This window comes from Leptonotus elevatus, chromosome 5 (genome assembly GCF_054856555.1).
Source record: "Leptonotus elevatus isolate MCC_2025b chromosome 5, RoL_Lele_1.0, whole genome shotgun sequence".
Classification (NCBI taxonomy): Eukaryota; Metazoa; Chordata; class Actinopteri; order Syngnathiformes; family Syngnathidae; genus Leptonotus; species Leptonotus elevatus.
Window position 1 is genome coordinate 26051721 of NC_141243.1, and position 25925 is coordinate 26077645.

General features: G+C 48.6%; 38 non-coding genes across 38 annotated transcripts; all 38 read right to left on the reverse strand.

Moving 5' to 3' along the window:
* Positions 1-284: 284 nt before the first annotated feature.
* LOC147174576 (U1 spliceosomal RNA) lies at positions 285-449 on the reverse strand. The gene has a single exon (XR_015095081.1). It is a non-coding gene; the product is annotated as a U1 spliceosomal RNA (small nuclear RNA).
* Positions 450-838: 389 nt separating this feature from the next.
* On the reverse strand, positions 839-1030 carry LOC147174577 (U2 spliceosomal RNA). The gene has a single exon (XR_015095201.1). It is a non-coding gene; the product is annotated as a U2 spliceosomal RNA (small nuclear RNA).
* A 324-nt stretch (positions 1031-1354) lies between these two features.
* Positions 1355-1519, reverse strand: LOC147174578 (U1 spliceosomal RNA). Its single transcript, XR_015094975.1, has one exon. It is a non-coding gene; the product is annotated as a U1 spliceosomal RNA (small nuclear RNA).
* A 389-nt stretch (positions 1520-1908) lies between these two features.
* Positions 1909-2100, reverse strand: LOC147174579 (U2 spliceosomal RNA). The gene has a single exon (XR_015095151.1). It is a non-coding gene; the product is annotated as a U2 spliceosomal RNA (small nuclear RNA).
* A 324-nt stretch (positions 2101-2424) lies between these two features.
* On the reverse strand, positions 2425-2589 carry LOC147174580 (U1 spliceosomal RNA). Its single transcript, XR_015095092.1, has one exon. It is a non-coding gene; the product is annotated as a U1 spliceosomal RNA (small nuclear RNA).
* Positions 2590-2978: 389 nt separating this feature from the next.
* On the reverse strand, positions 2979-3170 carry LOC147174581 (U2 spliceosomal RNA). The gene has a single exon (XR_015095156.1). It is a non-coding gene; the product is annotated as a U2 spliceosomal RNA (small nuclear RNA).
* Positions 3171-3494: 324 nt separating this feature from the next.
* On the reverse strand, positions 3495-3659 carry LOC147174582 (U1 spliceosomal RNA). The gene has a single exon (XR_015095028.1). It is a non-coding gene; the product is annotated as a U1 spliceosomal RNA (small nuclear RNA).
* Positions 3660-4048: 389 nt separating this feature from the next.
* On the reverse strand, positions 4049-4241 carry LOC147174583 (U2 spliceosomal RNA). Its single transcript, XR_015095215.1, has one exon. It is a non-coding gene; the product is annotated as a U2 spliceosomal RNA (small nuclear RNA).
* A 324-nt stretch (positions 4242-4565) lies between these two features.
* Positions 4566-4730, reverse strand: LOC147174584 (U1 spliceosomal RNA). The gene has a single exon (XR_015095030.1). It is a non-coding gene; the product is annotated as a U1 spliceosomal RNA (small nuclear RNA).
* A 390-nt stretch (positions 4731-5120) lies between these two features.
* Positions 5121-5312, reverse strand: LOC147174585 (U2 spliceosomal RNA). The gene has a single exon (XR_015095157.1). It is a non-coding gene; the product is annotated as a U2 spliceosomal RNA (small nuclear RNA).
* A 324-nt stretch (positions 5313-5636) lies between these two features.
* LOC147174586 (U1 spliceosomal RNA) lies at positions 5637-5801 on the reverse strand. The gene has a single exon (XR_015095029.1). It is a non-coding gene; the product is annotated as a U1 spliceosomal RNA (small nuclear RNA).
* A 389-nt stretch (positions 5802-6190) lies between these two features.
* Positions 6191-6383, reverse strand: LOC147174587 (U2 spliceosomal RNA). Its single transcript, XR_015095211.1, has one exon. It is a non-coding gene; the product is annotated as a U2 spliceosomal RNA (small nuclear RNA).
* A 324-nt stretch (positions 6384-6707) lies between these two features.
* Positions 6708-6872, reverse strand: LOC147174588 (U1 spliceosomal RNA). The gene has a single exon (XR_015094976.1). It is a non-coding gene; the product is annotated as a U1 spliceosomal RNA (small nuclear RNA).
* Positions 6873-7261: 389 nt separating this feature from the next.
* Positions 7262-7453, reverse strand: LOC147174589 (U2 spliceosomal RNA). Its single transcript, XR_015095193.1, has one exon. It is a non-coding gene; the product is annotated as a U2 spliceosomal RNA (small nuclear RNA).
* Positions 7454-7777: 324 nt separating this feature from the next.
* LOC147174590 (U1 spliceosomal RNA) lies at positions 7778-7942 on the reverse strand. Its single transcript, XR_015094977.1, has one exon. It is a non-coding gene; the product is annotated as a U1 spliceosomal RNA (small nuclear RNA).
* Positions 7943-8331: 389 nt separating this feature from the next.
* Positions 8332-8523, reverse strand: LOC147174591 (U2 spliceosomal RNA). The gene has a single exon (XR_015095107.1). It is a non-coding gene; the product is annotated as a U2 spliceosomal RNA (small nuclear RNA).
* Positions 8524-8847: 324 nt separating this feature from the next.
* Positions 8848-9012, reverse strand: LOC147174592 (U1 spliceosomal RNA). Its single transcript, XR_015095103.1, has one exon. It is a non-coding gene; the product is annotated as a U1 spliceosomal RNA (small nuclear RNA).
* A 389-nt stretch (positions 9013-9401) lies between these two features.
* LOC147174593 (U2 spliceosomal RNA) lies at positions 9402-9593 on the reverse strand. Its single transcript, XR_015095140.1, has one exon. It is a non-coding gene; the product is annotated as a U2 spliceosomal RNA (small nuclear RNA).
* A 324-nt stretch (positions 9594-9917) lies between these two features.
* Positions 9918-10082, reverse strand: LOC147174594 (U1 spliceosomal RNA). The gene has a single exon (XR_015095040.1). It is a non-coding gene; the product is annotated as a U1 spliceosomal RNA (small nuclear RNA).
* Positions 10083-10471: 389 nt separating this feature from the next.
* LOC147174595 (U2 spliceosomal RNA) lies at positions 10472-10663 on the reverse strand. The gene has a single exon (XR_015095159.1). It is a non-coding gene; the product is annotated as a U2 spliceosomal RNA (small nuclear RNA).
* Positions 10664-10987: 324 nt separating this feature from the next.
* LOC147174596 (U1 spliceosomal RNA) lies at positions 10988-11152 on the reverse strand. The gene has a single exon (XR_015095041.1). It is a non-coding gene; the product is annotated as a U1 spliceosomal RNA (small nuclear RNA).
* A 389-nt stretch (positions 11153-11541) lies between these two features.
* LOC147174597 (U2 spliceosomal RNA) lies at positions 11542-11733 on the reverse strand. The gene has a single exon (XR_015095141.1). It is a non-coding gene; the product is annotated as a U2 spliceosomal RNA (small nuclear RNA).
* A 324-nt stretch (positions 11734-12057) lies between these two features.
* LOC147174598 (U1 spliceosomal RNA) lies at positions 12058-12222 on the reverse strand. Its single transcript, XR_015095065.1, has one exon. It is a non-coding gene; the product is annotated as a U1 spliceosomal RNA (small nuclear RNA).
* A 389-nt stretch (positions 12223-12611) lies between these two features.
* On the reverse strand, positions 12612-12803 carry LOC147174599 (U2 spliceosomal RNA). Its single transcript, XR_015095160.1, has one exon. It is a non-coding gene; the product is annotated as a U2 spliceosomal RNA (small nuclear RNA).
* A 324-nt stretch (positions 12804-13127) lies between these two features.
* On the reverse strand, positions 13128-13292 carry LOC147174600 (U1 spliceosomal RNA). The gene has a single exon (XR_015095042.1). It is a non-coding gene; the product is annotated as a U1 spliceosomal RNA (small nuclear RNA).
* A 389-nt stretch (positions 13293-13681) lies between these two features.
* LOC147174601 (U2 spliceosomal RNA) lies at positions 13682-13873 on the reverse strand. The gene has a single exon (XR_015095161.1). It is a non-coding gene; the product is annotated as a U2 spliceosomal RNA (small nuclear RNA).
* A 324-nt stretch (positions 13874-14197) lies between these two features.
* Positions 14198-14362, reverse strand: LOC147174602 (U1 spliceosomal RNA). The gene has a single exon (XR_015095043.1). It is a non-coding gene; the product is annotated as a U1 spliceosomal RNA (small nuclear RNA).
* A 389-nt stretch (positions 14363-14751) lies between these two features.
* LOC147174603 (U2 spliceosomal RNA) lies at positions 14752-14943 on the reverse strand. The gene has a single exon (XR_015095142.1). It is a non-coding gene; the product is annotated as a U2 spliceosomal RNA (small nuclear RNA).
* A 324-nt stretch (positions 14944-15267) lies between these two features.
* Positions 15268-15432, reverse strand: LOC147174604 (U1 spliceosomal RNA). Its single transcript, XR_015095066.1, has one exon. It is a non-coding gene; the product is annotated as a U1 spliceosomal RNA (small nuclear RNA).
* A 389-nt stretch (positions 15433-15821) lies between these two features.
* On the reverse strand, positions 15822-16013 carry LOC147174605 (U2 spliceosomal RNA). Its single transcript, XR_015095162.1, has one exon. It is a non-coding gene; the product is annotated as a U2 spliceosomal RNA (small nuclear RNA).
* Positions 16014-16337: 324 nt separating this feature from the next.
* On the reverse strand, positions 16338-16502 carry LOC147174606 (U1 spliceosomal RNA). Its single transcript, XR_015095044.1, has one exon. It is a non-coding gene; the product is annotated as a U1 spliceosomal RNA (small nuclear RNA).
* A 389-nt stretch (positions 16503-16891) lies between these two features.
* LOC147174607 (U2 spliceosomal RNA) lies at positions 16892-17083 on the reverse strand. Its single transcript, XR_015095163.1, has one exon. It is a non-coding gene; the product is annotated as a U2 spliceosomal RNA (small nuclear RNA).
* A 324-nt stretch (positions 17084-17407) lies between these two features.
* On the reverse strand, positions 17408-17572 carry LOC147174608 (U1 spliceosomal RNA). The gene has a single exon (XR_015094978.1). It is a non-coding gene; the product is annotated as a U1 spliceosomal RNA (small nuclear RNA).
* Positions 17573-17961: 389 nt separating this feature from the next.
* Positions 17962-18159, reverse strand: LOC147174609 (U2 spliceosomal RNA). Its single transcript, XR_015095255.1, has one exon. It is a non-coding gene; the product is annotated as a U2 spliceosomal RNA (small nuclear RNA).
* Positions 18160-23723: 5564 nt separating this feature from the next.
* Positions 23724-23888, reverse strand: LOC147174610 (U1 spliceosomal RNA). Its single transcript, XR_015094979.1, has one exon. It is a non-coding gene; the product is annotated as a U1 spliceosomal RNA (small nuclear RNA).
* Positions 23889-24259: 371 nt separating this feature from the next.
* Positions 24260-24451, reverse strand: LOC147174611 (U2 spliceosomal RNA). The gene has a single exon (XR_015095138.1). It is a non-coding gene; the product is annotated as a U2 spliceosomal RNA (small nuclear RNA).
* Positions 24452-24775: 324 nt separating this feature from the next.
* Positions 24776-24940, reverse strand: LOC147174612 (U1 spliceosomal RNA). Its single transcript, XR_015095069.1, has one exon. It is a non-coding gene; the product is annotated as a U1 spliceosomal RNA (small nuclear RNA).
* A 389-nt stretch (positions 24941-25329) lies between these two features.
* On the reverse strand, positions 25330-25524 carry LOC147174613 (U2 spliceosomal RNA). Its single transcript, XR_015095253.1, has one exon. It is a non-coding gene; the product is annotated as a U2 spliceosomal RNA (small nuclear RNA).
* Positions 25525-25925: the final 401 nt, after the last annotated feature.

Below are 25925 nucleotides of genomic sequence, written 5' to 3' on the forward strand. Positions count from 1 at the left end.
CTACCCACTCTCACAGTCGGTCATGTTACACCAAGCAGCGCTGCTCTTATGGACACTGAGACGGAGGAAACCTTGTCTGCTGACTTAACCATTCATTATTCACAAGCCTTCACATAAGCAGCTGCAGTCCAACAACTTTTGCAGTCTTCCTGCAGGATGAAAGACCAAGCGCCTGCTGCGGTCCCGGCCAGACTTGTGAAGAAAGCCAGAAGACCATAGTCAAGTCTTGCTAATTTGTGTTAATTGGTTTCAAGACTATCGCTCTTAATTTTTTACATACAAGCCAGGGAAGAGCGCGAACGCAGTTCCCCACTATCAGAAATTATGCAGTCGAGATTCCCACATTTGGAGAATTCGCAAGGGTCAATGCAGCCGCCAGTGCAATGGCTGCACCTCGCCCTGGGTGAACCACATTCTTGATCATGGTGTCACCCCTGCCAGGTAAGTATGCCTTCCTCAGCCTGGACACGGGGTCTTGCTTTTTTCCACTCACCCTCTTGAATGACTGTGCCAGTCGTACACTGGCGAATGCCTGGCCCAGCATGATGGGCCAGTTTCTCTCAGTGGATTAGAACGGCGTGTGTACTTCGCACAGGGCGTTAGAGGAGGTCACAGGCACAACTGCGGAGCATGCAATAGCTGAATGAGCTCAAGTGTCAAGCCTCTGGAACGGGTTCGACTCACCGGGTTGGTGGACAGCAGAGTAGATGTGTGTCGGCTACGTCGCCTGCTTCCCAATTTGACGACATGGTTGCTTCCGCCACACCTACTTGTGCGCACGTGAGTATTGCCACAGCCCGTTTTCTCTGTCTAGATTAGCATTTTCGTTGACCAGCGGAGGTGGTGCACCGCTCCTGGAAATACTGCAATAACAAGATGATGCGCGGAATGGGTTAAGCAAGCTCTGAATCCCATCTCCCTGTTCAAAAAAGCAATTTAATATGAAGTCTCCAGATAGGAGACATATCAGATATTAAACTGATAAGAACAGATACTACACTTGATCTTAGCCAAAAGGCTGAGAAGCGATGAAGAGGATAACTGACGGACTCAAGTACAGGCTTCTCGGTCTACCCACTCTCACAGTCAGTCATGTTACACCAAGCAGCGCTGCTCTTATGGACACTGAGACGGAGGAAACCTTGTCTGCTGACTTAACCATTCATTATTCACAAGCCTTCACATAAGCAGCTGCAGTCCAACAACTTTTGCAGTCTTCCTGCAGGATGAAAGACCAAGCACCTGCTGCGGTCCCGGCCAGACTTGTGAAGAAAGCCAGAAGACCATAGTCAAGTCTTGCTCATTTGTGTTAATTGGTTTCAAGACTATCACTCTTAATTATTGACATACAAGCCAGGGAAGAGCGCGAACGCAGTTCCCCACTATCAGAAATTATGCAGTCGAGATTCCCACATTTGGAGAATTCGCAATGGTCAATGCAGCCGCCAGTGCAATGGCTGCACCTCGCCCTGGGTGAACCACATTCTTGATCATGGTGTCACCCCTGCCAGGTAAGTATGCCTTCCTCAGCCTGGGCACGGGGTCTTGCTTTTTTCCACTCACCCTCTTGGATGACTGTGCTATTCGTACACTGGCGAATGCCTGGCCCAGCATGATGGGCCAGTTTCTCTCAGTGGATTAGAACGGCGTGTGTACTTCGCACAGGGCATTAGAGGAGGTCACAGGCACAACTGCGGAGCATGCAATAGCTGAATGAGCTCAAGTGTCAAGCCTCTGGAACGGGTTCGACTCACCGGGTTGGTGGACAGCAGAGTAGATGTGTGTCGGCTACGTCGCCTGCTTCCCAATTTGACGACATGGTTGCTTCCGCCACACCTACTTGTGCGCACGTGAGTATTGCCACAGCCCGTTTTCTCTGTCTAGATTAGCATTTTCGTTGACCAGCGGAGGTGGTGCATCGCTCCTGGAAATACTGCAATAACAAGATGATGCGCGGAATGGGCAAAGCAAGCTCTGAATCCCATCTCCCTGTTCAAAAAAGCAATTTAATATGAAGTCTCCAGATAGGAGACATATCAGATATTAAACTGATAAGAACAGATACTACACTTGATCTTAGCCAAAAGGCCGAGAAGCGATGAAGAGGATAACTGACGGACTCAAGTACAGGCTTCTCGGTCTACCAACTCTCACAGTCGGTCATGTTACACCAAGCAGCGCTGCTCTTATGGACACTGAGACGGAGGAAACCTTGTCTGCTGACTTAACCATTCATTATTCACAAGCCTTCACATAAGCAGCTGCAGTCCAACAACTTTTGCAGTCTTCCTGCAGGATGAAAGACCAAGCGCCTGCTGCGGTCCCGGCCAGACTTGTGAAGAAAGCCAGAAGACCATAGTCAAGTCTTGCTCATTTGTGTTAATTGGTTTCAAGACTATCGCTCTTAATTTTTGACATACAAGCCAGGGAAGAGCGCGAACGCAGTTCCCCACTATCAGAAATTATGCAGTCGAGATTCCCACATTTGGAGAATTCGCAAGGGTCAATGCAGCCGCCAGTGCAATGGCTGCACCTCGCCCTGGGTGAACCACATTCTTGATCATGGTGTCACCCCTGCCAGGTAAGTATGCCTTCCTCAGCCTGGACACGGGGTCTTGCTTTTTTCCACTCACCCTCTTGAATGACTGTGCCATTCGTACACTGGCGAATGCCTGGCCCAGCATGATGGGCCAGTTTCTCTCAGTGGATTAGAACGGCGTGTGTACTTCGCACAGGGCGTTAGAGGAGGTCACAGGCACAACTGCGGAGCATGCAATAGCTGAATGAGCTCAAGTGTCAAGCCTCTGGAACGGGTTCGACTCACCGGGTTGGTGGACAGCAGAGTAGATGTGTGTCGGCAACGTCGCCTGCTTCCCAATTTGACGACATGGTTGCTTCCGCCACACCTACTTGTGCGCACGTGAGTATTGCCACAGCCCGTTTTCTCTGTCTAGATTAGCATTTTCATTGACCAGCGGAGGTGGTGCACCGCTCCTGGAAATACTGCAATACCAGGATGATGCGCAGAATGGGCAAAGTAAGCTCTGAATCCCATCTCCCTGTTCAAAAAAGCAATTTAATATGAAGTCTCCAGATAGGAGACATATCAGATATTAAACTGATAAGAACAGATACTACACTTGATCTTAGCCAAAAGGCCGAGAAGCGATGAAGAGGATAACTGACGGACTCAAGTACAGGCTTCTCGGTCTACCAACTCTCACAGTCGGTCATGTTACACCAAGCAGCGCTGCTCTTATGGACACTGAGACGGAGGAAACCTTGTCTGCTGACTTAACCATTCATTATTCACAAGCCTTCACATAAGCAGCTGCAGTCCAACAACTTTTGCAGTCTTCCTGCAGGATGAAAGACCAAGCGCCTGCTGCGGTCCCGGCCAGACTTGTGAAGAAAGCCAGAAGACCATAGTCAAGTCTTGCTCATTTGTGTTAATTGGTTTCAAGACTATCGCTCTTAATTATTGACATACAAGCCAGGGAAGAGCGCGAACGCAGTTCCCCACTATCAGAAATTATGCAGTCGAGATTCCCACATTTGGAGAATTCGCAATGGTCAATGCAGCCGCCAGTGCAATGGCTGCACCTCGCCCTGGGTGAACCACATTCTTGATCATGGTGTCACCCCTGCCAAGTAAGTATGCCTTCCTCAGCCTGGGCACGGGGTCTTGCTTTTTTCCACTCACCCTCTTGGATGACTGTGCTATTCGTACACTGGCGAATGCCTGGCCCAGCATGATGGGCCAGTTTCTCTCAGTGGATTAGAACGGCGTGTGTACTTCGCACAGGGCATTAGAGGAGGTCACAGGCACAACTGCGGAGCATGCAATAGCTGAATGAGCTCAAGTGTCAAGCCTCTGGAACGGGTTCGACTCACCGGATTGGTGGACAGCAGAGTAGATGTGTGTCGGCTACGTCGCCTGCTTCCCAATTTGACGACATGGTTGCTTCCGCCACACCTACTTGTGCGCACGTGAGTATTGCCACAGCCCGTTTTCTCTGTCTAGATTAGCATTTTCGTTGACCAGCGGAGGTGGTGCACCGCTCCTGGAAATACTGCAATAAGAAGATGATGCGCGGAATGGGCAAAGCAAGCTCTGAATCCCATCTCCCTGTTCAAAAAAGCAATTTAATATGAAGTCTCCAGAATAGGAGACATATCAGATATTAAACTGATAAGAACAGATACTACACTTGATCTTAGCCAAAAGGCTGAGAAGCGATGAAGAGGATAACTGACGGACTCAAGTACAGGCTTCTCGGTCTACCCACTCTCACAGTCAGTCATGTTACACCAAGCAGCGCTGCTCTTATGGACACTGAGACGGAGGAAACCTTGTCTGCTGACTTAACCATTCATTATTCACAAGCCTTCACATAAGCAGCTGCAGTCCAACAACTTTTGCAGTCTTCCTGCAGGATGAAAGGCCAAGCGCCTGCTGCGGTCCCGGCCAGACTTGTGAAGAAAGCCAGAAGACCATAGTCAAGTCTTGCTCATTTGTGTTAATTGGTTTCAAGACTATCGCTCTTAATTATTGACATACAAGCCAGGGAAGAGCGCGAACGCAGTTCCCCACTATCAGAAATTATACAGTCGAGATTCCCACATTTGGAGAATTCGCAATGGTCAATGCAGCCGCCAGTGCAATGGCTGCACCTCGCCCTGGGTGAACCACATTCTTGATCATGGTGTCACCCCTGCCAGGTAAGTATGCCTTCCTCAGCCTGGACACGGGGGTCTTGCTTTTTTCCACTCACCCTCTTGAATGACTGTGCCATTCGTACACTGGCGAATGCCTGGCCCAGCATGATGGGCCAGTTTCTCTCAGTGGATTAGAACGGCGTGTGTACTTCGCACAGGGCGTTAGAGGAGGTCACAGGCACAACTGCGGAGCATGCAATAGCTGAATGAGCTCAAGTGTCAAGCCTCTGGAACGGGTTCGACTCACCGGGTTGGTGGACAGCAGAGTAGATGTGTGTCGGCAACGTCGCCTGCTTCCCAATTTGACGACATGGTTGCTTCCGCCACACCTACTTGTGCGCACGTGAGTATTGCCACAGCCCGTTTTCTCTGTCTAGATTAGCATTTTCATTGACCAGCGGAGGTGGTGCACCGCTCCTGGAAATACTGCAATACCAGGATGATGCGCAGAATGGGCAAAGTAAGCTCTGAATCCCATCTCCCTGTTCAAAAAAGCAATTTAATATGAAGTCTCCAGATAGGAGACATATCAGATATTAAACTGATAAGAACAGATACTACACTTGATCTTAGCCAAAAGGCCGAGAAGCGATGAAGAGGATAACTGACGGACTCAAGTACAGGCTTCTCGGTCTACCAACTCTCACAGTCGGTCATGTTACACCAAGCAGCGCTGCTCTTATGGACACTGAGACGGAGGAAACCTTGTCTGCTGACTTAACCATTCATTATTCACAAGCCTTCACATAAGCAGCTGCAGTCCAACAACTTTTGCAGTCTTCCTGCAGGATGAAAGACCAAGCGCCTGCTGCGGTCCCGGCCAGACTTGTGAAGAAAGCCAGAAGACCATAGTCAAGTCTTGCTCATTTGTGTTAATTGGTTTCAAGACTATCGCTCTTAATTATTGACATACAAGCCAGGGAAGAGCGCGAACGCAGTTCCCCACTATCAGAAATTATGCAGTCGAGATTCCCACATTTGGAGAATTCGCAATGGTCAATGCAGCCGCCAGTGCAATGGCTGCACCTCGCCCTGGGTGAACCACATTCTTGATCATGGTGTCACCCCTGCCAAGTAAGTATGCCTTCCTCAGCCTGGGCACGGGGTCTTGCTTTTTTCCACTCACCCTCTTGGATGACTGTGCTATTCGTACACTGGCGAATGCCTGGCCCAGCATGATGGGCCAGTTTCTCTCAGTGGATTAGAACGGCGTGTGTACTTCGCACAGGGCATTAGAGGAGGTCACAGGCACAACTGCGGAGCATGCAATAGCTGAATGAGCTCAAGTGTCAAGCCTCTGGAACGGGTTCGACTCACCGGATTGGTGGACAGCAGAGTAGATGTGTGTCGGCTACGTCGCCTGCTTCCCAATTTGACGACATGGTTGCTTCCGCCACACCTACTTGTGCGCACGTGAGTATTGCCACAGCCCGTTTTCTCTGTCTAGATTAGCATTTTCGTTGACCAGCGGAGGTGGTGCACCGCTCCTGGAAATACTGCAATAACAAGATGATGCGCGGAATGGGCAAAGCAAGCTCTGAATCCCATCTCCCTGTTCAAAAAAGCAATTTAATATGAAGTCTCCAGAATAGGAGACATATCAGATATTAAACTGATAAGAACAGATACTACACTTGATCTTAGCCAAAAGGCTGAGAAGCGATGAAGAGGATAACTGACGGACTCAAGTACAGGCTTCTCGGTCTACCCACTCTCACAGTCAGTCATGTTACACCAAGCAGCGCTGCTCTTATGGACACTGAGACGGAGGAAACCTTGTCTGCTGACTTAACCATTCATTATTCACAAGCCTTCACATAAGCAGCTGCAGTCCAACAACTTTTGCAGTCTTCCTGCAGGATGAAAGGCCAAGCGCCTGCTGCGGTCCCGGCCAGACTTGTGAAGAAAGCCAGAAGACCATAGTCAAGTCTTGCTCATTTGTGTTAATTGGTTTCAAGACTATCGCTCTTAATTATTGACATACAAGCCAGGGAAGAGCGCGAACGCAGTTCCCCACTATCAGAAATTATGCAGTCGAGATTCCCACATTTGGAGAATTCGCAATGGTCAATGCAGCCGCCAGTGCAATGGCTGCACCTCGCCCTGGGTGAACCACATTCTTGATCATGGTGTCACCCCTGCCAGGTAAGTATGCCTTCCTCAGCCTGGACACGGGGTCTTGCTTTTTTCCACTCACCCTCTTGAATGACTGTGCCATTCGTACACTGGCGAATGCCTGGCCCAGCATGATGGGCCAGTTTCTCTCAGTGGATTAGAACGGCGTGTGTACTTCGCACAGGGCGTTAGAGGAGGTCACAGGCACAACTGCGGAGCATGCAATAGCTGAATGAGCTCAAGTGTCAAGCCTCTGGAACGGGTTCGACTCACCGGGTTGGTGGACAGCAGAGTAGATGTGTGTCGGCAACGTCGCCTGCTTCCCAATTTGACGACATGGTTGCTTCCGCCACACCTACTTGTGCGCACGTGAGTATTGCCACAGCCCGTTTTCTCTGTCTAGATTAGCATTTTCGTTGACCAGCGGAGGTGGTGCACCGCTCCTGGAAATACTGCAATACCAGGATGATGCGCAGAATGGGCAAAGTAAGCTCTGAATCCCATCTCCCTGTTCAAAAAAGCAATTTAATATGAAGTCTCCAGATAGGAGACATATCAGATATTAAACTGATAAGAACAGATACTACACTTGATCTTAGCCAAAAGGCCAAGAAGCGATGAAGAGGATAACTGACGGACTCAAGTACAGGCTTCTCGGTCTACCAACTCTCACAGTCGGTCATGTTACACCAAGCAGCGCTGCTCTTATGGACACTGAGACGGAGGAAACCTTGTCTGCTGACTTAACCATTCATTATTCACAAGCCTTCACATAAGCAGCTGCAGTCCAACAACTTTTGCAGTCTTCCTGCAGGATGAAAGACCAAGCGCCTGCTGCGGTCCCGGCCAGACTTGTGAAGAAAGCCAGAAGACCATAGTCAAGTCTTGCTCATTTGTGTTAATTGGTTTCAAGACTATCGCTCTTAATTATTGACATACAAGCCAGGGAAGAGCGCGAACGCAGTTCCCCACTATCAGAAATTATGCAGTCGAGATTCCCACATTTGGAGAATTCGCAATGGTCAATGCAGCCGCCAGTGCAATGGCTGCACCTCGCCCTGGGTGAACCACATTCTTGATCATGGTGTCACCCCTGCCAGGTAAGTATGCCTTCCTCAGCCTGGGCACGGGGTCTTGCTTTTTTCCACTCACCCTCTTGGATGACTGTGCTATTCGTACACTGGCGAATGCCTGGCCCAGCATGATGGGCCAGTTTCTCTCAGTGGATTAGAACGGCGTGTGTACTTCGCACAGGGCGTTAGAGGAGGTCACAGGCACAACTGCGGAGCATGCAATAGCTGAATGAGCTCAAGTGTCAAGCCTCTGGAACGGGTTCGACTCACCGGGTTGGTGGACAGCAGAGTAGATGTGTGTCGGCAACGTCGCCTGCTTCCCAATTTGACGACATGGTTGCTTCCGCCACACCTACTTGTGCGCACGTGAGTATTGCCACAGCCCGTTTTCTCTGTCTAGATTAGCATTTTCGTTGACCAGCGGAGGTGGTGCACCGCTCCTGGATATACTGCAATACCAGGATGATGCGCGGAATGGGCAAAGCAAGCTCTGAATCCCATCTCCCTGTTCAAAAAAGCAGTTTAATATGAAGTCTCCTGATAGGAGACATATCAGATATTAAACTGATAAGAACAGATACTACACTTGATCTTAGCCAAAAGGCCGAGAAGCGATGAAGAGGATAACTGACGGACTCAAGTACAGGCTTCTCAGTCTACCCACTCTCACAGTCGGTCATGTTACACCAAGCAGCGCTGCTCTTATGGACACTGAGACGGAGGAAACCTTGTCTGCTGACTTAACCATTCATTATTCACAAGCCTTCACATAAGCAGCTGCAGTCCAACAACTTTTGCAGTCTTCCTGCAGGATGAAAGACCAAGCGCCTGCTGCGGTCCCGGCCAGACTTGTGAAGAAAGCCAGAAGACCATAGTCAAGTCTTGCTCATTTGTGTTAATTGGTTTCAAGACTATCGCTCTTAATTTTTGACATACAAGCCAGGGAAGAGCGCGAACGCAGTTCCCCACTATCAGAAATTATGCAGTCGAGATTCCCACATTTGGAGAATTCGCAAGGGTCAATGCAGCCGCCAGTGCAATGGCTGCACCTCGCCCTGGGTGAACCACATTCTTGATCATGGTGTCACCCCTGCCAGGTAAGTATGCCTTCCTCAGCCTGGACACGGGGTCTTGCTTTTTTCCACTCACCCTCTTGAATGACTGTGCCATTCGTACACTGGCGAATGCCTGGCCCAGCATGATGGGCCAGTTTCTCTCAGTGGATTAGAACGGCGTGTGTACTTCGCACAGGGCGTTAGAGGAGGTCACAGGCACAACTGCGGAGCATGCAATAGCTGAATGAGCTCAAGTGTCAAGCCTCTGGAACGGGTTCGACTCACCGGGTTGGTGGACAGCAGAGTAGATGTGTGTCGGCTACGTCGCCTGCTTCCCAATTTGACGACATGGTTGCTTCCGCCACACCTACTTGTGCGCACGTGAGTATTGCCACAGCCCGTTTTCTCTGTCTAGATTAGCATTTTCGTTGACCAGCGGAGGTGGTGCACCGCTCCTGGAAATACTGCAATAACAAGATGATGCGCGGAATGGGCAAAGCAAGCTCTGAATCCCATCTCCCTGTTCAAAAAAGCAATTTAATATGAAGTCTCCTGATAGGAGACATATCAGATATTAAACTGATAAGAACAGATACTACACTTGATCTTAGCCAAAAGGCCGAGAAGCGATGAAGAGGATAACTGACGGACTCAAGTACAGGCTTCTCGGTCTACCCACTCTCACAGTCGGTCATGTTACACCAAGCAGCGCTGCTCTTATGGACACTGAGACGGAGGAAACCTTGTCTGCTGACTTAACCATTCATTATTCACAAGCCTTCACATAAGCAGCTGCAGTCCAACAACTTTTGCAGTCTTCCTGCAGGATGAAAGGCCAAGCGCCTGCTGCGGTCCCGGCCAGACTTGTGAAGAAAGCCAGAAGACCATAGTCAAGTCTTGCTCATTTGTGTTAATTGGTTTCAAGACTATCGCTCTTAATTATTGACATACAAGCCAGGGAAGAGCACGAACGCAGTTCCCCACTATCAGAAATTATGCAGTCGAGATTCCCACATTTGGAGAATTCGCAATGGTCAATGCAGCCGCCAGTGCAATGGCTGCACCTCGCCCTGGGTGAACCACATTCTTGATCATGGTGTCACCCCTGCCAGGTAAGTATGCCTTCCTCAGCCTGGACACGGGGTCTTGCTTTTTTCCACTCACCCTCTTGAATGACTGTGCCATTCGTACACTGGCGAATGCCTGGCCCAGCATGATGGGCCAGTTTCTCTCAGTGGATTAGAACGGCGTGTGTACTTCGCACAGGGCGTTAGAGGAGGTCACAGGCACAACTGCGGAGCATGCAATAGCTGAATGAGCTCAAGTGTCAAGCCTCTGGAACGGGTTCGACTCACCGGGTTGGTGGACAGCAGAGTAGATGTGTGTCGGCAACGTCGCCTGCTTCACAATTTGACGACATGGTTGCTTCCGCCACACCTACTTGTGCGCACGTGAGTATTGCCACAGCCCGTTTTCTCTGTCTAGATTAGCATTTTCGTTGACCAGCGGAGGTGGTGCACCGCTCCTGGAAATACTGCAATACCAGGATGATGCGCAGAATGGGCAAAGTAAGCTCTGAATCCCATCTCCCTGTTCAAAAAAGCAATTTAATATGAAGTCTCCAGATAGGAGACATATCAGATATTAAACTGATAAGAACAGATACTACACTTGATCTTAGCCAAAAGGCCGAGAAGCGATGAAGAGGATAACTGACGGACTCAAGTACAGGCTTCTCGGTCTACCCACTCTCACAGTCGGTTATGTTACACCAAGCAGCGTTGCTCTTATGGACACTGAGACGGAGGAAACCTTGTCTGCTGACTTAACCATTCATTATTCACAAGCCTTCACATAAGCAGCTGCAGTCCAACAACTTTTGCAGTCTTCCTGCAGGATGAAAGGCCAAGCGCCTGCTGCGGTCCCGGCCAGACTTGTGAAGAAAGCCAGAAGACCATAGTCAAGTCTTGCTCATTTGTGTTAATTGGTTTCAAGACTATCGCTCTTAATTATTGACATACAAGCCAGGGAAGAGCACGAACGCAGTTCCCCACTATCAGAAATTATGCAGTCGAGATTCCCACATTTGGAGAATTCGCAATGGTCAATGCAGCCGCCAGTGCAATGGCTGCACCTCGCCCTGGGTGAACCACATTCTTGATCATGGTGTCACCCCTGCCAGGTAAGTATGCCTTCCTCAGCCTGGACACGGGGTCTTGCTTTTTTCCACTCACCCTCTTGAATGACTGTGCCATTCGTACACTGGCGAATGCCTGGCCCAGCATGATGGGCCAGTTTCTCTCAGTGGATTAGAACGGCGTGTGTACTTCGCACAGGGCGTTAGAGGAGGTCACAGGCACAACTGCGGAGCATGCAATAGCTGAATGAGCTCAAGTGTCAAGCCTCTGGAACGGGTTCGACTCACCGGGTTGGTGGACAGCAGAGTAGATGTGTGTCGGCTACGTCGCCTGCTTCCCAATTTGACGACATGGTTGCTTCCGCCACACCTACTTGTGCGCACGTGAGTATTGCCACAGCCCGTTTTCTCTGTCTAGATTAGCATTTTCGTTGACCAGCGGAGGTGGTGCACCGCTCCTGGAAATACTGCAATAACAAGATGATGCGCGGAATGGGCAAAGCAAGCTCTGAATCCCATCTCCCTGTTCAAAAAAGCAATTTAATATGAAGTCTCCTGATAGGAGACATATCAGATATTAAACTGATAAGAACAGATACTACACTTGATCTTAGCCAAAAGGCCGAGAAGCGATGAAGAGGATAACTGACGGACTCAAGTACAGGCTTCTCGGTCTACCCACTCTCACAGTCGGTCATGTTACACCAAGCAGCGCTGCTCTTATGGACACTGAGACGGAGGAAACCTTGTCTGCTGACTTAACCATTCATTATTCACAAGCCTTCACATAAGCAGCTGCAGTCCAACAACTTTTGCAGTCTTCCTGCAGGATGAAAGGCCAAGCGCCTGCTGCGGTCCCGGCCAGACTTGTGAAGAAAGCCAGAAGACCATAGTCAAGTCTTGCTCATTTGTGTTAATTGGTTTCAAGACTATCGCTCTTAATTATTGACATACAAGCCAGGGAAGAGCACGAACGCAGTTCCCCACTATCAGAAATTATGCAGTCGAGATTCCCACATTTGGAGAATTCGCAATGGTCAATGCAGGCGCCAGTGCAATGGCTGCACCTCGCCCTGGGTGAACCACATTCTTGATCATGGTGTCACCCCTGCCAGGTAAGTATGCCTTCCTCAGCCTGGACACGGGGTCTTGCTTTTTTCCACTCACCCTCTTGAATGACTGTGCCATTCGTACACTGGCGAATGCCTGGCCCAGCATGATGGGCCAGTTTCTCTCAGTGGATTAGAACGGCGTGTGTACTTCGCACAGGGCGTTAGAGGAGGTCACAGGCACAACTGCGGAGCATGCAATAGCTGAATGAGCTCAAGTGTCAAGCCTCTGGAACGGGTTCGACTCACCGGGTTGGTGGACAGCAGAGTAGATGTGTGTCGGCAACGTCGCCTGCTTCCCAATTTGACGACATGGTTGCTTCCGCCACACCTACTTGTGCGCACGTGAGTATTGCCACAGCCCGTTTTCTCTGTCTAGATTAGCATTTTCGTTGACCAGCGGAGGTGGTGCACCGCTCCTGGAAATACTGCAATACCAGGATGATGCGCAGAATGGGCAAAGTAAGCTCTGAATCCCATCTCCCTGTTCAAAAAAGCAATTTAATATGAAGTCTCCAGATAGGAGACATATCAGATATTAAACTGATAAGAACAGATACTACACTTGATCTTAGCCAAAAGGCCGAGAAGCGATGAAGAGGATAACTGACGGACTCAAGTACAGGCTTCTCGGTCTACCCACTCTCACAGTCGGTTATGTTACACCAAGCAGCGTTGCTCTTATGGACACTGAGACGGAGGAAACCTTGTCTGCTGACTTAACCATTCATTATTCACAAGCCTTCACATAAGCAGCTGCAGTCCAACAACTTTTGCAGTCTTCCTGCAGGATGAAAGGCCAAGCGCCTGCTGCGGTCCCGGCCAGACTTGTGAAGAAAGCCAGAAGACCATAGTCAAGTCTTGCTCATTTGTGTTAATTGGTTTCAAGACTATCGCTCTTAATTATTGACATACAAGCCAGGGAAGAGCACGAACGCAGTTCCCCACTATCAGAAATTATGCAGTCGAGATTCCCACATTTGGAGAATTCGCAATGGTCAATGCAGCCGCCAGTGCAATGGCTGCACCTCGCCCTGGGTGAACCACATTCTTGATCATGGTGTCACCCCTGCCAGGTAAGTATGCCTTCCTCAGCCTGGACACGGGGTCTTGCTTTTTTCCACTCACCCTCTTGAATGACTGTGCCATTCGTACACTGGCGAATGCCTGGCCCAGCATGATGGGCCAGTTTCTCTCAGTGGATTAGAACGGCGTGTGTACTTCGCACAGGGCGTTAGAGGAGGTCACAGGCACAACTGCGGAGCATGCAATAGCTGAATGAGCTCAAGTGTCAAGCCTCTGGAACGGGTTCGACTCACCGGGTTGGTGGACAGCAGAGTAGATGTGTGTCGGCAACGTCGCCTGCTTCACAATTTGACGACATGGTTGCTTCCGCCACACCTACTTGTGCGCACGTGAGTATTGCCACAGCCCGTTTTCTCTGTCTAGATTAGCATTTTCGTTGACCAGCGGAGGTGGTGCACCGCTCCTGGAAATACTGCAATACCAGGATGATGCGCAGAATGGGCAAAGTAAGCTCTGAATCCCATCTCCCTGTTCAAAAAAGCAATTTAATATGAAGTCTCCAGATAGGAGACATATCAGATATTAAACTGATAAGAACAGATACTACACTTGATCTTAGCCAAAAGGCCGAGAAGCGATGAAGAGGATAACTGACGGACTCAAGTACAGGCTTCTCGGTCTACCCACTCTCACAGTCGGTTATGTTACACCAAGCAGCGTTGCTCTTATGGACACTGAGACGGAGGAAACCTTGTCTGCTGACTTAACCATTCATTATTCACAAGCCTTCACATAAGCAGCTGCAGTCCAACAACTTTTGCAGTCTTCCTGCAGGATGAAAGGCCAAGCGCCTGCTGCGGTCCCGGCCAGACTTGTGAAGAAAGCCAGAAGACCATAGTCAAGTCTTGCTCATTTGTGTTAATTGGTTTCAAGACTATCGCTCTTAATTATTGACATACAAGCCAGGGAAGAGCACGAACGCAGTTCCCCACTATCAGAAATTATGCAGTCGAGATTCCCACATTTGGAGAATTCGCAATGGTCAATGCAGCCGCCAGTGCAATGGCTGCACCTCGCCCTGGGTGAACCACATTCTTGATCATGGTGTCACCCCTGCCAGGTAAGTATGCCTTCCTCAGCCTGGACACGGGGTCTTGCTTTTTTCCACTCACCCTCTTGAATGACTGTGCCATTCGTACACTGGCGAATGCCTGGCCCAGCATGATGGGCCAGTTTCTCTCAGTGGATTAGAACGGCGTGTGTACTTCGCACAGGGCGTTAGAGGAGGTCACAGGCACAACTGCGGAGCATGCAATAGCTGAATGAGCTCAAGTGTCAAGCCTCTGGAACGGGTTCGACTCACCGGGTTGGTGGACAGCAGAGTAGATGTGTGTCGGCTACGTCGCCTGCTTCCCAATTTGACGACATGGTTGCTTCCGCCACACCTACTTGTGCGCACGTGAGTATTGCCACAGCCCGTTTTCTCTGTCTAGATTAGCATTTTCGTTGACCAGCGGAGGTGGTGCACCGCTCCTGGAAATACTGCAATAACAAGATGATGCGCGGAATGGGCAAAGCAAGCTCTGAATCCCATCTCCCTGTTCAAAAAAGCAATTTAATATGAAGTCTCCTGATAGGAGACATATCAGATATTAAACTGATAAGAACAGATACTACACTTGATCTTAGCCAAAAGGCCGAGAAGCGATGAAGAGGATAACTGACGGACTCAAGTACAGGCTTCTCGGTCTACCCACTCTCACAGTCGGTCATGTTACACCAAGCAGCGCTGCTCTTATGGACACTGAGACGGAGGAAACCTTGTCTGCTGACTTAACCATTCATTATTCACAAGCCTTCACATAAGCAGCTGCAGTCCAACAACTTTTGCAGTCTTCCTGCAGGATGAAAGGCCAAGCGCCTGCTGCGGTCCCGGCCAGACTTGTGAAGAAAGCCAGAAGACCATAGTCAAGTCTTGCTCATTTGTGTTAATTGGTTTCAAGACTATCGCTCTTAATTATTGACATACAAGCCAGGGAAGAGCACGAACGCAGTTCCCCACTATCAGAAATTATGCAGTCGAGATTCCCACATTTGGAGAATTCGCAATGGTCAATGCAGGCGCCAGTGCAATGGCTGCACCTCGCCCTGGGTGAACCACATTCTTGATCATGGTGTCACCCCTGCCAGGTAAGTATGCCTTCCTCAGCCTGGACACGGGGTCTTGCTTTTTTCCACTCACCCTCTTGAATGACTGTGCCATTCGTACACTGGCGAATGCCTGGCCCAGCATGATGGGCCAGTTTCTCTCAGTGGATTAGAACGGCGTGTGTACTTCGCACAGGGCGTTAGAGGAGGTCACAGGCACAACTGCGGAGCATGCAATAGCTGAATGAGCTCAAGTGTCAAGCCTCTGGAACGGGTTCGACTCACCGGGTTGGTGGACAGCAGAGTAGATGTGTGTCGGCAACGTCGCCTGCTTCCCAATTTGACGACATGGTTGCTTCCGCCACACCTACTTGTGCGCACGTGAGTATTGCCACAGCCCGTTTTCTCTGTCTAGATTAGCATTTTCGTTGACCAGCGGAGGTGGTGCACCGCTCCTGGAAATACTGCAATACCAGGATGATGCGCAGAATGGGCAAAGTAAGCTCTGAATCCCATCTCCCTGTTCAAAAAAGCAATTTAATATGAAGTCTCCAGATAGGAGACATATCAGATATTAAACTGATAAGAACAGATACTACACTTGATCTTAGCCAAAAGGCCGAGAAGCGATGAAGAGGATAACTGACGGACTCAAGTACAGGCTTCTCGGTCTACCCACTCTCACAGTCGGTTATGTTACACCAAGCAGCGTTGCTCTTATGGACACTGAGACGGAGGAAACCTTGTCTGCTGACTTAACCATTCATTATTCACAAGCCTTCACATAAGCAGCTGCAGTCCAACAACTTTTGCAGTCTTCCTGCAGGATGAAAGGCCAAGCGCCTGCTGCGGTCCCGGCCAGACTTGTGAAGAAAGCCAGAAGACCATAGTCAAGTCTTGCTCATTTGTGTTAATTGGTTTCAAGACTATCGCTCTTAATTATTGACATACAAGCCAGGGAAGAGCACGAACGCAGTTCCCCACTATCAGAAATTATGCAGTCGAGATTCCCACATTTGGAGAATTCGCAATGGTCAATGCAGCCGCCAGTGCAATGGCTGCACCTCGCCCTGGGTGAACCACATTCTTGATCATGGTGTCACCCCTGCCAGGTAAGTATGCCTTCCTCAGCCTGGACACGGGGTCTTGCTTTTTTCCACTCACCCTCTTGAATGACTGTGCCATTCGTACACTGGCGAATGCCTGGCCCAGCATGATGGGCCAGTTTCTCTCAGTGGATTAGAACGGCGTGTGTACTTCGCACAGGGCGTTAGAGGAGGTCACAGGCACAACTGCGGAGCATGCAATAGCTGAATGAGCTCAAGTGTCAAGCCTCTGGAACGGGTTCGACTCACCGGGTTGGTGGACAGCAGAGTAGATGTGTGTCGGCAACGTCGCCTGCTTCACAATTTGACGACATGGTTGCTTCCGCCACACCTACTTGTGCGCACGTGAGTATTGCCACAGCCCGTTTTCTCTGTCTAGATTAGCATTTTCGTTGACCAGCGGAGGTGGTGCACCGCTCCTGGAAATACTGCAATACCAGGATGATGCGCAGAATGGGCAAAGTAAGCTCTGAATCCCATCTCCCTGTTCAAAAAAGCAATTTAATATGAAGTCTCCAGATAGGAGACATATCAGATATTAAACTGATAAGAACAGATACTACACTTGATCTTAGCCAAAAGGCCGAGAAGCGATGAAGAGGATAACTGACGGACTCAAGTACAGGCTTCTCGGTCTACCAACTCTCACAGTCGGTCATGTTACACCAAGCAGCGCTGCTCTTATGGACACTGAGACGGAGGAAACCTTGTCTGCTGACTTAACCATTCATTATTCACAAGCCTTCACATAAGCAGCTGCAGTCCAACAACTTTTGCAGTCTTCCTGCAGGATGAAAGACCAAGCGCCTGCTGCGGTCCCGGCCAGACTTGTGAAGAAAGCCAGAAGACCATAGTCAAGTCTTGCTCATTTGTGTTAATTGGTTTCAAGACTATCGCTCTTAATTATTGACATACAAGCCAGGGAAGAGCGCGAACGCAGTTCCCCACTATCAGAAATTATGCAGTCGAGATTCCCACATTTGGAGAATTCGCAATGGTCAATGCAGCCGCCAGTGCAATGGCTGCACCTCGCCCTGGGTGAACCACATTCTTGATCATGGTGTCACCCCTGCCAGGTAAGTATGACTTCCTCAGCCTGGGCACGGGGTCTTGCTTTTTTCCACTCACCCTCTTGGATGACTGTGCCATTCGTACACTGGCGAATGCCTGGCCCAGCATGATGGGCCAGTTTCTCTCAGTGGATTAGAACGGCGTGTGTACTTCGCACAGGGCGTTAGAGGAGGTCACAGGCACAACTGCGGAGCATGCAATAGCTGAATGAGCTCAAGTGTCAAGCCTCTGGAACGGGTTCGACTCACCGGGTTGGTGGACAGCAGAGTAGATGTGTGTCGGCAACGTCGCCTGCTTCCCAATTTGACGACATGGTTGCTTCCGCCACACCTACTTGTGCGCACGTGAGTATTGCCACAGCCCGTTTTCTCTGTCTAGATTAGCATTTTCGTTGACCAGCGGAGGTGGTGCACCGCTCCTGGAAATACTGCAATACCAGGATGATGCGCAGAATGGGCAAAGTAAGCTCTGAATCCCATCTCCCTGTTCAAAAAAGCAATTTAATATGAAGTCTCCAGATAGGAGACATATCAGATATTAAACTGATAAGAACAGATTTTTTTTTCTTTTTCATGTTTTTATTGTCACTTTTCAATCAATTACAAATCACATTTCTGCAATATGGAGCATTCATCTTGTCTCGAATATGACATGTAAAAATAAAAACAAATAAAAATTTAAAAATGAAAAAAAACATTCATATCTATTGTGCAGGAGCGTAGCACTGCATTACTAAGTGGGACTTCATCCCACCCTCTCAAAAAGCGCTTGTCCAGGACCTGCCGGGTCACCCTTTTTGCTCCTTCCCTCCTGGAGAGCCAGGCCGTCGCTGCCGAGACCTTCACCGTGTAGCTCCGGTTCCCTCCTCCGGGCGGGCACAGGCGACGCTTCTTGGTGGCTGTGTCCTTGGCCTGCCGCGTGCAGCTTCGATGGTCTCTGCAGCCATTCGGAGCACAGCCACGGGGGGGGGTCTGCCTGTGCCTCCTTACCAGCAAGTTTCTGGAGGTCCACATGGCGTCTTTGATGGCGGCAAGGGTGAGCCAGTCTTTCGCAAACTCCTCTCGGGAACACTTGGCTTGGCTCACCCCATAGAGCACGTATTGTGCATTTAGGACCTCCCTTGCTGGCAAGTCCGGGAATTTTCTCAGGTGGCCGGCTGTTGCCCACAGGTCTACGGCAGCACTGCACTCCCAGAGGAGGTGCCTCACCGACTCCTGGGCGCCACAACCAGGTCGGGGGCAGGTTGAGTGCGCTGACATTCCTCGGGAGTGCATAACGGCCCTGACTGGGAGAATCTCGTGGGCCACCATCCACGACAGGTCCCGAAGTCTGTTTGGGAGGGCAGGATGGTTGGCGTTGCGCCAAACCGTTGTGGGCTTGCCGAATGCAAGCCCGCGCACTTGACTCGCTGTTTGCCGCTCCTGCACAATAGAGATGAGAGACTTGTGATTTTTCAAAATGTGACAATCTTCATTTTCCAATTTAAAATTTCTTAAAAATTTTGGGATAAAAGAATGTGCTGGTGGTAAATTAAAAGAGACCGGAAGTCTTTGATCGCTGGGTATTAGTTTTAATTTACGGAGGTACGATCCCATCCAGAATCGTGTCATTGCTTGACTTTTGGGATTGCTGGATGGTCCCAGAGCATTTTGCAGATGGAGGGCCACATATCTGCTGCCCAAAAAGAGCTGGAGGTCCGGCACGCCTTTTCCACCCTTCTCTTTTGTTTTTTTCATCGTGTCCCTCCTCAGTCTTTCCCATTTAGAACCCCAGATAAAGTAAAAAATTGCACGGTCCAAATCTAAAAGCACATTTCTTTTTGGGATAAAAACTGAACCGATTAATAAAAGCAAGGGTAAAATTACTGCTTTTATTATTAAAATCTTCCCCTCTAAAGTCAACTCTCTCAGTCCCCAAAAGCCAAGTTTTTTTCTCACTTTCCCTACCACGTCGCCCCAGTTTGTATCCCCTCCCCCTCCCTTACTGAATTTAATCCCAAGTATTTTCTGGTCCGTTTGTATCTCCGTCAGGGGCAGTCCTGTCTTCTGTGTCGCGGTCCACGGTCCGTAAAACTGTGCTTGGGTCTTGTCTCTGTTGAGTTTAGAGCCAGACGCTCTTCCATACCAGTCAGTCAAGTCCAGGGTCCTTGTCACGGATAAAATGTCAGAACACAGGATGTTAATATCGTCCATATATAAAACACACTTTGTTGTGAGTCCCCCGCCCCCTGGAATACTCACCCCCTCGATCATTTTGTCCCTTCTCAAAATCTGTGCCAACGGTTCTATGCATAGAACATAGAGGAGGGCAGATAAGGGACAGCCCTGACGGACGCCGCAGTTAATTTGCACTGCTTTTGTCAAGTTCCCGTTGACCACAAATTTGCTGGTAATATCTCGATACAGCAGGCCCACCCACTCTAGATACCTTCCCGGGAAACCCCATTTTTGCAGTAGCCTAAAAAGGTACTGGTGCGAGATCCGATCAAAAGCCTTCTCAAAGTCTAAATTTAGGACTACTAGCCGCATATTTCTGTCTCTCGCATAACAGATGGTATCACGAATCAGCATAAGGCTGTCTGTGATCTTCCTCCCCGCGATGGCACAGGTTTGGTCTGGGTCGATCAAATCCTGTAAAAACACAGACATACGCATAGCTAAAAGTTTGCTAAAAAGTTTGCAATCAACATTTAAAAGCGTAATTGGACGCCAGTTGTTCAGGTCTGTTTTGTCTCCTTTCTTATGCAGTAAAGTGACTATCCCTTTTCTAAAACTGTCTGGTAGTCGGTTTGTTTTGTCCAGTTCATTAAAAACAGTGAGTAAGTCTGGTGCTAAAATGTCCCAAAAAGTCAGGTAAAATTCCGAGCAGAGGCCATCCTCGCCCGGAGATTTTGCCTTCTTCAGTTGTTTTACACATGTATTTAGTTCTTCAGGTGTAAAATCCTGTGTTAAAGGCCCATTGTCAGTCACTGTTTTTTCAATGAAGTTTAAAACCTCTACCATTATCTCCTCTTGGGTATCTTTACGCTCATACAGTTTTTGATAGTAAGTTTCCACTGCTTCAATTATTTCATTATTTGTTTCTGTAATGGTACCGTTTTCTTTTTTTAGTTTAAAAATGCCCCCACCCTTGCTCATAATTTTTTTAAAGAAGTACCTTGTGCATTTTTCACCTTCTTCTATTTCCTTCTCTCTGCTCCTTAATAAAAACCCTTTGCTCTGAATATCTGCCATAGCTCTCATTTCTTTTTTGATCTCTTTAATTTCATCATTAAAATTTATCCCCTCTTGTGTCAGATTAAAATACCTTTGCAGTCTCTTTTGCATTCCCAGCATACATTTCATTTCCTTGATTTTCTTCTCTCTTCCTGCTTTTTTAAAAAAAGTCTGAGTCCTTACCTTCATCATTTCCCACCATTGTGCCCGTGATTTGTAAAGGTCTTGAAGGGTCTGCCAGTCCTTGTACCGCTCCCTGTACTGAGAGACCAAGGTCTCGTCCTCGAGCAGGGAGCAGTTCAATTTCCACAGACCTCTTCCAATAGTCACGCCAGAAGAAAGTGAAAGGGTGCAAGACAGTATTAGGTGATCTGAGAAAAAAACAGGAGTTAATCTAGCATCAATCTGTGTCCAACCCCGTGTAAATACGTAATCTATGCGAGAGGCTCTGGTGCCGTCACCACTAAACCAGGTGAAGCCCTCCTCTCTTGGATGTATGGTTTTAAAGCAGTCCTCTAATTTGAATACGCGGCACATGTCTTGCAATAAAACCGATGTTTTGTCAATTTTAAAATCCTCCCCAGCTCCCTTCCTATCCTTCCTATTTAAAACACAATTAAAATCGCCTCCAATAATTAGTGGATTATGACCTAGCATGTGGGACTGCAAATTCTCTAAAATATCATACCTGTCATGCTTTTCATTAGAACCATAAATATTTAAAAGGCTAAGGTCCTGTTCTGTAAAAGTTAAGTGTGCTAACAGTGCTCGTCCGTCTCTCACCACTGTGCTCCCCTTTAAAACAATCTGAGGATTATTTATTAAAATGGCCACTCCATCATTTCTATTTTCGTTTGAGCCACTCCATAGTGATGGATGTGGCCACATTTCCTCCCACTGTTTGTAATTTCTTAAAAAGGGTATGCCACATTCTTGGATTAAAAACAGATCAGATTTAAAAGTTTTTAGAAATGTTAAAACGCTCTGAGCTCTAATCTTTGACTTCACGCTTCTAACATTAATAGTTGAGAAGGTGAGGGTCATAGGTATGATTAAAAATAAAAAAATAAAAACACAGATGGGGTTACAAAATTTTAAGAGAACATTATTTTTAAAAAAACAAGGCAGTCGCTAAGGTATTTCTCGAGAGCGTATTTCTTCCTTTACCTCAGCAAAAGGGGCAGAGCTAAAACACTGGTCGTCTGTCAGGGGCACTTGAGGTGGTGATCGCTCACGCAACCTTAAATTCATAGTGTTTCTGCTTTTTGGCGTTGATTGCAGTACTATGTTTAAAAAGGAGAGTTCATTTGGTGAATCTGAGGGGAAGACCCTGGTCTCCCCCACCTCGCTATCTGGGCTCCCGGGCCTTCCCCTCTTCTCCGTGGACAGGGGAGACTCAGAGGACCGTTGAGATGCAAGCCTTTTATTATTTTGAGCACAAGTGATCTGGGTGTCCTCACTGTCAGCCTCATGTGGACTGACTTCACTTGACTCGCTTGTGGGCATTTCTTGCAGCATCTCACTTTCCTCTGAGCTCTCGATTGGTGGGGCCGGCCTGCTCGCCTCCCCTTGACCCTCCTCACCTGTCCCCTGTCACCAATGACAGGATTTGGAGGGAAATTTGAATTTTCTTTGGGACATTCAATTTGTTTGTCAGCTTCATTTCCATTTCCTTGTGCCATTTCTTTTCCAGCCTTCAGTTTGTTGGCAAATGATTTTGGACAATTTCTGTAGAGGTGGTTAGTTTCCCCACAAAGATTGCACTTTCTGCCATTGGTACATTCTTCAAAAGTATGCCCAATTACTCTACATTTCCTACAAATTGTTTTCTCACACGCTTCCGCCAGGTGTCCATGCTCACCACACTTGCGGCAGAGCTTGGGCTGGCCCTGGTAATGTATGTAGCCCCGGTTTTCACCCAAGACTATCATTGGTGGGAGATGTTTCAGGCCCTGAAAGCCCTGGGGGTCCTGCCATTGTTGGATGGGTACCCGCCAGGCACAGTTCCAGATGCCGTCTTCATCCCTCACCTTCACAGCCTGGCCTTTAACCGTGCAATATCTACCCAGCCAAAAACAAATGTCTTCTGCATTCACTGTCTCATTAAACATTCTGACAATAACTGTTTTAGCAGCATTATCAGTCAGTTTTTCAACATTGAACACAGAGAACTGGGCTTTCACATTTTCAAAACGAGTCCAAAATTCACGAAGGTTCACAGCAGAGGTGAAACTCACATCAAATCCCTTACTAAAGGGCAAAGTTATAATACAATTTAAATCCTCAGCTTTAAATTTCAGGGTTTGTTGGACAAGCTTTCTGGAGAAGTCCAGCCTGGACATCCAAAGAGGCTCACCACCATCCCTTTCCCGAAACATAAATCGAACACTGTGGTGCCTCCGCATGCCGGCATATGTAGCCGACATGTCGGAGACAACCACTTGGTCACAACTTCTCACGAACAAAAAAACAGTACACTCACCTTGGTCGTTCTCCTATAACACAAAGTTTAAACAACACAATAACAATACCCCTGCAATTGAGTTCGATTCACAGCCACAACAGGCATAGAATAATCTCTCAACAGAGGCGATCGCAGTCTTAGCCAAAAGGCCGAGAAGCGATGAAGAGGATAACTGACGGACTCAAGTACAGGCTTCTCGGTCTACCAACTCTCACAGTCGGTCATGTTACACCAAGCAGCGCTGCTCTTATGGACACTGAGACGGAGGAAACCTTGTCTGCTGACTTAACCATTCATTATTCACAAGCCTTCACATAAGCAGCTGCAGTCCAACAACTTTTGCAGTCTTCCTGCAGGATGAAAGGCCAAGCGCCTGCTGCGGTCCCGGCCAGACTTGTGAAGAAAGCCAGAAGACCATAGTCAAGTCTTGCTCATTTGTGTTAATTGGTTTCAAGACTATCGCTCTTAATTTTTAACATACAAGCCAGGGAAGAGCGCGAACGCAGTTCCCCACTATCAGAAATTATGCAGTCGAGATTCCCACATTTGGAGAATTCGCAATGGTCAATGCAGCCGCCAGTGCAATGGCTGCACCTCGCCCTGGGTGAACCACATTCTTGATCATGGTGTCACCCCTGCCAGGTAAGTATGACTTTCTCAGCCTGGGCACGGGGTCTTGCTTTTTTCCACTCACCCTCTTGGATGACTGTGCCATTCGTACACTGGCGAATGCCTGGCCCAGCATGATGGGCCAGTTTCTCTCAGTGGATTAGAACGGCGTGTGTACTTCGCACAGGGGCACAACTGCGGAGCATGCAATAGCTGAATGAGCTCAAGTGTCAAGCCTCTGGAACGGGTTCGACTCACCGGATTGGTGGACAGCAGAGTAGATGTGTGTCGGCTACGTCGCCTGCTTCCCAATTTGACGACATGGTTGCTTCCGCCACACCTACTTGTGCGCACGTGAGTATTGCCACAGCCCGTTTTCTCTGTCTAGATTAGCATTTTCGTTGACCAGCGGAGGTGGTGCACCGCTCCTGGATTTACTGCAATACCAGGATGATGCGCGGAATGGGCAAAGCAAGCTCTGAATCCCATCTCCCTGTTCAAAAAAGCAATTTAATATGAAGTCTCCTGATAGTAGACATATCAGATATTAAACTGATAAGAACAGATACTACACTTGATCTTAGCCAAAAGGCCGAGAAGCGATGAAGAGGATAACTGACGGACTCAAGTACAGGCTTCTCGGTCTACCCACTCTCACAGTTGGTCATGTTACACCAAGCAGCGCTGCGCTTATGGACACTGAGACGGAGGAAACCTTGTCTGCTGACTTAACCATTCATTATTCACAAGCCTTCACATAAGCAGCTGCAGTCCAACAACTTTTGCAGTCTTCCTGCAGGATGAAAGACCAAGCGCCTGCTGCGGTCCCGGCCAGACTTGTGAAGAAAGCCAGAAGACCATAGTCAAGTCTTGCTCATTTGTGTTAATTGGTTTCAAGACTATCGCTCTTAATTATTGACATACAAGCCAGGGAAGAGAGCGAACGCAGTTCCCCACTATCAGAAATTATGCAGTCGAGATTCCCACATTTGGAGAATTCGCAATGGTCAATGCAGCCGCCAGTGCAATGGCTGCACCTCGCCCTGGGTGAACCACATTGTTGATCATGGTGTCACCCCTGCCAGGTAAGTATGCCTTCCTCAGCCTGGACACGGGGTCTTGCTTTTTTCCACTCACCCTCTTGAATGACTGTGCCATTCGTACACTGGCGAATGCCTGGCCCAGCATGATGGGCCAGTTTCTCTCAGTGGATTAGAACGGCGTGTGTACTTCGCACAGGGCGTTAGAGGAGGTCACAGGCACAACTGCGGAGCATGCAATAGCTGAATGAGCTCAAGTGTCAAGCCTCTGGAACGGGTTCGACTCACCGGGTTGGTGGACAGCAGAGTAGATGTGTGTCGGCTACGTCGCCTGCTTCCCAATTTGACGACATGGTTGCTTCCGCCACACCTACTTGTGCGCACGTGAGTATTGCCACAGCCCGTTTTCTCTGTCTAGATTAGCATTTTCGTTGACCAGCGGAGGTGGTGCACCGCTCCTGGAAATACTGCAATACCAGGATGATGCGCAGAATGGGCAAAGTAAGCTCTGAATCCCATCTCCCTGTTCAAAAAAGCAATTTAATATGAAGTCTCCAGATAGGAGACATATCAGATATTAAACTGATAAGAACAGATTTTTTCTTTTTCATGTTTTTATTGTCACTTTTCAATCAATTACAAATCATATTTCTCCAATATGGAGCATTCATCTTGTCTCGAATATGACATGTAAAAATAAAAACAAATACAAATTTAAAAATGAAAAAAACATTCATATCTATTGTGCAGGAGCGTAGCACTGCATTACTAAGTGGGACTTCATCCCACCCTCTCAAAAAGCGCTTGTCCAGGACCTGCCGGGTCACCCCTTTTGCTCCTTCCCTCCTGGAGAGCCAGGCCGTCGCTGCCGAGACCTTCACCGTGTAGCTCCGGTTCCCTCCTCCGGGCGGGCACAGGCGACGCTTCTTGGTGGCTGTGTCCTTGGCCTGCCGCGTGCAGCTTCGATGGTCTCTGCAGCCATTCGGAGCACAGCCACGGGGGGGGTCTGCCTGTGCCTCCTTACCAGCAAGTTTCTGG